Genomic DNA, 6,000 nt, shown 5'->3' with positions numbered 1-6,000 from the left:
AGGTTTGTGACCTCAGATTGTCTCGGTTTCAGTTTTTCACCTGTAAAATGGGGTTAATTGTACTTCATACGGGTGCTGGGAAGAGTGAGATTAGACAATATATGCATGCCACATAGAACAATGTCTGGCGGAGTGTCAGCTCCTAGTCTTCCTTAATGATTATGGAAACTCTGTTGTGGACATTTTTCATCACAGGAAAGAAAGGGTAAAATGGAACCAGGGGCTGGCAGGATGGCTCAGGGGATAAAGGCACTTGCCACCAAGCCTGAGGACCTGTGTTCTATGCCCATTACCCACATGGTAGGAGAGGTCTGACTCTCTGAGGTCGTCTCTTACCTACACATTCCCCATCACACACAAAATAAATAAACTATAGTAATAGAAAAGAGTAGAACCCCTAGACACCAGAAAACAAGAACATTGCTCTAATTCTGGCTAAGCCTTACCAACATACCTATTTCTATGCCATAGTATTTGACAAATGACCTGGAGCTAGAAGCAGACATTGTGAGAGAAGGATCAAAGGGGTATCGGGAAATGGGCATTCTCACCTTTCAGAAATGCACAGAGAAAGTTTGTAGGCAGGCAGTGGTGGCCGTGCCTTTAATCTCAGCCCTCAGGAGGCAGAGATCTCTGAGTTTGAGCCCAGCCTGCCTTACAGAGTGAGTTCCAAGACAGCCAGGGCTACACTGGTCTTTGAAACCATGAAACCATGTCTCAAAGAGCAAAACGAAACAGGGAAAGTTTGTGTTCAGAAGAACTGTTAAATAGAACTTGCGACTCTCTGGTTTGACCTGGCCCTGGTTTTTCTCCCACTAGTCTCAGGAAGGGTCAGGCTAGGTTTTGCTCTTGTGTTGCCAATCACTGGCATTATGGCCTCTCATTATTTAAAAAAAGACACCAGCAGATTAAAATGGGACAATACCTGTAAAGCATGTAGAACAATGTCTCCTGTAGTCTAGGTGACACATGTCACCAAGCGACTGAGGACTCTGAACCTCTGATCCTGCCCCCACTCCCAAATGCTAGGATTGTAGACTTGGCTAACACAGATAGCTTGCTGGCCTCTCATTCAACAAACTTTAATTTAATTTATTTAATTTAGGCGATTTCACATTTGCCTATGTGTTTAATATTAAAGGGCACAGTTTAAAAATCTTTATTTGGTACTGGGGGTTGCTTTCAAGGCCCAACACCTGCTCTGCCCCCTGACCTACGGACCCAGCGATCACTTTGCACTTTTAATTTCCCGAGTGTGAATGATCTGCTGCGTCTGTGTGTGTCTGCTTCCCTTGGAGGTCAGATCCCCAGAACTGCAGTTACAGACGGTTGTGAGCCACAACATGGATGCTGGGAATAGAACCGGGTTCCTCTGCCAGAACAAATACTCCGAGCTGCTGCCTGTCTCCCCAGAACCTTAGCAATTCTAAAATAAAAATACTGAGCTAGAAAGTCTAGATACTTTTAAATACCTTTTTGAGATGGGTTTCACTAGGTGGCTGTGGGTGTATGTGTGTGGGCAGAATGTAGATCAGGCCGGTCTCTGACTCGAGAGAGTCCTCCTGCCTCTGCATCCTGATTGCTGAGATTAAAGGCACTCACTACCATGCCTCTCCCCGACTCGAGTTTTTAAAAACCTGCTTCAAAAATATTCAGTTTTAAATATCTCCTAGTCTAGTATCTCCATATGGACTCTATTTTTAATAACCAGAATTTACGTAAGTCATATTGTCCCATCATTATTTATGAGTTATCCTAATGCCAGAGGGATACACAGTGAATATGGAAGGAAGAGTTCATTTGAACTGTGAATAAGGAAGACTGCCCAAAGGGCCTGTTGTCTAAGAATCTGGGCAGGGACTCCCTGAGCTATTCATTATTTATCTACTTCTCAAAGTTAATAAATAGAAATGCCTTTCTGCTCCTTATTCCCCAGATGAATTTAGCCACATGCGATGTGTGTGTGTGTGTGTGGTGGGAGGTTATGACAGGGTGTGTATGTGGGAGACAGTAGCCTAAGGATATAAGGACAGCCAGGTTACAGACAGGAGATTCTTAAAGATAAATATAGAACACACACTGCTTTATCTGTCATGTTTTTATTAGGGTTAACTTCTTGTATTGATTGTTTTTGAGTGTTCTTTTACAAACACTGGTGTTTTAAAAGTGTAACATTAATACAAAGAAGCAAATTAATCTATTATCATTATAACCCAAATAAACCCTGTTGACACTTACAAAAAAATACTGACAGAAAACCTAAAGGGAGGGAAGTTTCATTCAGTCCTTCCACAGAAAGTCACTGTCCGCACTTCTGTCCTACCAGTAATGTAAGCATATGTGTGTATTTATTTCCCGAGAACCCTAGACAGTGTTCGCAACATTGCAGCGGGGTACCTGGCCTCTGTGTCCTTCCCAGCCCTGGTGAATTACTCTTCCTTTCAGACACTTTGCTTCAACGAGTGTCATTGTACCCCCACATTAGTGTCAGACCAGGTTGGCAGAGCAATTCTAAAACTAATCCAGGCAATCTCTCATAGCTGAGAAAAAAAAAACAAGTTGTTAGTGTAATCATTTCCTTCAGAAAATTCCCCCAGACATTCATACCAAGTGGGTCTCTGAGCAGCAGAGAGGACTACTAGGGAAATCTGAGCAGTGGAGAGGACTACTAGGGAAAGGCTACTTGTCTCTGAGCAGCGGAGAGGACTACTAGGGAAAGGCTACTTGTCTGGGACAAAGGCGGGTGCAGATCACTTGTGAGCTCAAAGGCCTCTGTCTTCCACGAGATGCACCTGGGGCTTCAGACACCGCCACCCTCCCTCGCCTCTTCTGATTGCCTGTGCTAGAGAGACATGCACAGGGCAGTGGTTCACTCGGCTTGGTGGCCGGACTCTCCCGCCCCTCGCAAAGGCTGATGGGAATGATTGTATATGGCTGTGTGACTATGGCTGGATGGCAGTTAGTATGGCTCTGTCGTCACCTCAACAATAAAGCTACCTGACATCACGACACACAACTGCCTTGAATCCTTAAATGATCGAGGGTTTAAATTTATTTTAAAAGATTTTAATATGTTCTTTATTTACTTGTTTGCTTTTTCCAGTCCCATTTACCCATCCATCCATCGACTCCATCAGATAGATTCATAGGGTTATTATCTACTTTAAATAACAATGCCATTGTATCTGAGCGGCAGTGAGGTCAAATGGCCTGTTCCGAGTCAGGCAACTGACCAAGCATTCTGACTCCTGGTCGCTCCCATACTCACTCCGGCTTCTCCCCAGCCTACCCAAGCCCAACAAGTTCAGCCTGCCATTTTACAACCTCAAGCAAACAAAAGGTAGGAAGAGTTGTGTTGGGGTGCATACTTGGTGTCCCTGCACTCCAAAAGGTAAGGCAAGAGGATAGGCACCAGGCCAGCCTGGGCTACATAATGAACCCCAGGCCAGCCTGGGCTCTGTATGTTAAACTTCTCTCTCCACTCCCAAATCCTAAAGTTAAACATTGACAGAAACATAACTTTTACCAGTTTAACCATCGCCTATGAAGATTCACTTTTGTGATTACAAACACCTTTCTATTCAAAACACCTCAACCTTTGAAAGTTGATCATTTTAGTTTTACGGATGAGAAACGTTGCTTTGGGACACACCAGTCACCTGTCATTTCGATTTGGGACATACCAGTCACCTGTCATTTCGATTTCTTGAGTTGCCTTTTAGTCAGTCAGGACTGAGGTAAATGATTGAGTCTGTCCTAGCCCACCCCCATTTTCTTTCCTTTTGGCTTTTTGAAACAGGGTCCTGGCTGTCCTGGAACTCACTCCGTAGATGAAGCTGAGCTGTCTATTCCAACAGCTGGGTTTAAGGGCGTGTGCCACCACACCTGCTACCTCACTGTGTTTGGTTTGGGTTTTAGCTTTTCAAGACAGGGTTTCTCTGTGCAGCCCTGGCTGCCCTGGAGCTCCTTCTGTAGACCAGGCTGGCCTGAATCTCAGAGATCTGCCTGCCTCTGCCTCCTGAGTGCTGGGATCAAAGGCATGTGCCACTACCACCCAGCTGTTCTGTAAACTCTAAAGCAATTTTTTTTTAGATTTACTTAATTTTTTTATCTGTATGCATGTTTTGTGTGTCCCTTGGATCTAGGGTTATAGACGTTCGGGTGTTGGGAATCAGACTTGAGACCTTGGCAAGAGCAACCAGTGCTCTGCTGAGCCATCTCTTCAGCCCTCAAACCCTTTTGAGAAGAAATACATTTACTTTATAAAGCCCAGACATGTATCTGTCACTAAAACAAAAGGTTCACAAAATAACCACGCCACCTTCAAGTGATATACCTGAATATTCATGCTTGTATAACTTTCTGCTTCATAAAATCCATCAATTATGGCTCAATACATCCATTTCACAAATGGGTTATGACCTACAGTTTGAAAAACACAGCCTTAAGAGGAATATGCAGGGATTGTGCCCTCCAGGCATCCGTACACTTGCTGTCAGTCTCAAATACATACATTCCCAAGAGGACCTGAGGACTGGCAGAGGCCTTAGTGCCAATTACTTCAACAATCTACCGAGTAGCAGACTGTAGCATTGCCGACAAGGTGACACAACCGAAACTTCTGCTTCTTAGCAGGAGGGAGTGTACAGCTTGGCACACAGAGGACCCTTGCTTCCCTAACACTGCAGAACACACAGGACTAGATGGCCCCTTCATTTTGCACCTACCACAGGGCTTTCATAGGATCCCATTCAGGGATTAGCAGTAGATTAATTAAGCAATTCTTTTTCCTAAGAGGCAATCTGACTTAATCCTAGACCCAGCTTAGTCTTTTGTAGGAGGACAGAAGAGATAAAGCCAGGAGACAGAAGTCTGGAAAGTTCCCCTTAGTGACCTCAGCAGTATCAGTGGATGAGATCACACACAATCTTCAGTATTGAGTCCCAACAAATCATACTTATAGCAAAGGCTAGAAGCTGGGCAGTGCTCCCCTGAGGACGTTCACAAGGATCTGAGTTTTGACAGAGAAACTCCATACAATCAGACTGGTAGAGAAGACAGGAGCTCTTCAGGAGAAACAAGCCTAGCACATATGGTGACAGTGACAAAGGTTCAAAGAGATGGCACGAGATTAAAACCTTTCCATAAAGGTACACTGTACAATCTGAAACAATTTATGAGTTAACTAAAAGTAAAACAAAAACAAAAAGCCTTTTAAAAGACAAGTAGCCAAAAAGAAAGACTGAAATAAGACCAGACCCACCAGGGAATGCAAGGCAATTATACATTCTTATATGATGAGTAACATGAGGTTACTAAAGGTTTCTCGATGTGTGGAATGGTATTTCAAAATCATTCATGGGCAAGTGGAGCTGAAACCTGTCTCTAAAAGGACCTAGATTCAGACAACAGGTTCCCAATGTTTTACTGGGGGATAAAAAGGTGTACATGTTTAAGAGCAGTCTTGGTTACCCAGAAGGAGGAGAAGCTGGCTATGCATACTGAGCTGGGATGGCGGTAAGGTCCTAATCATTGCTCCTTTCCTCCCTTTGTTAATGAGCGTGAGCCTGACCTAGACTTAACTCAAACTAAGCTCCAGACTCCATCCATCTGAAGGTTGCTAGGAACCTAGCAGATTCCCAATAAACTACTTTGCAGAAAGTAAATTTTGCCTAAACAGTAACAACCTTCATGACAATGAGATTTCTAAAGCACAGGGATCTAGGAAGGCAACATTAACTATCTATATCTAGTAATTCTGGCTGTGCTGGATGTACACTGTCTGTGCCCTGTGAACCTCGGCTGAAACGAAGGTCTGTCTCAGGTGAACACAAACACTACCGTAAGTCACCTTGCATTTACAGCTGACACCTGAAGCAAATTTAAAGCACTGATAGCAGCAAAGCTCAAGTCTTTGTGCGACTGCACTGTCTCTCTTCTCAGTCTCGGGATAAACAGAGCTCAGGTTTCTTAACACACCATAGGCTACATTTTATTACA

The sequence above is a fragment of the Rattus norvegicus genome, chromosome 13, assembly GCF_021556685.1.
Source record: "Rattus norvegicus strain SHRSP/BbbUtx chromosome 13, alternate assembly SHRSP_T2T, whole genome shotgun sequence".
NCBI classification, from domain to species: domain Eukaryota; kingdom Metazoa; phylum Chordata; class Mammalia; order Rodentia; family Muridae; genus Rattus; species Rattus norvegicus.
Note: the sequence above shows the minus strand (reverse complement) of the source record.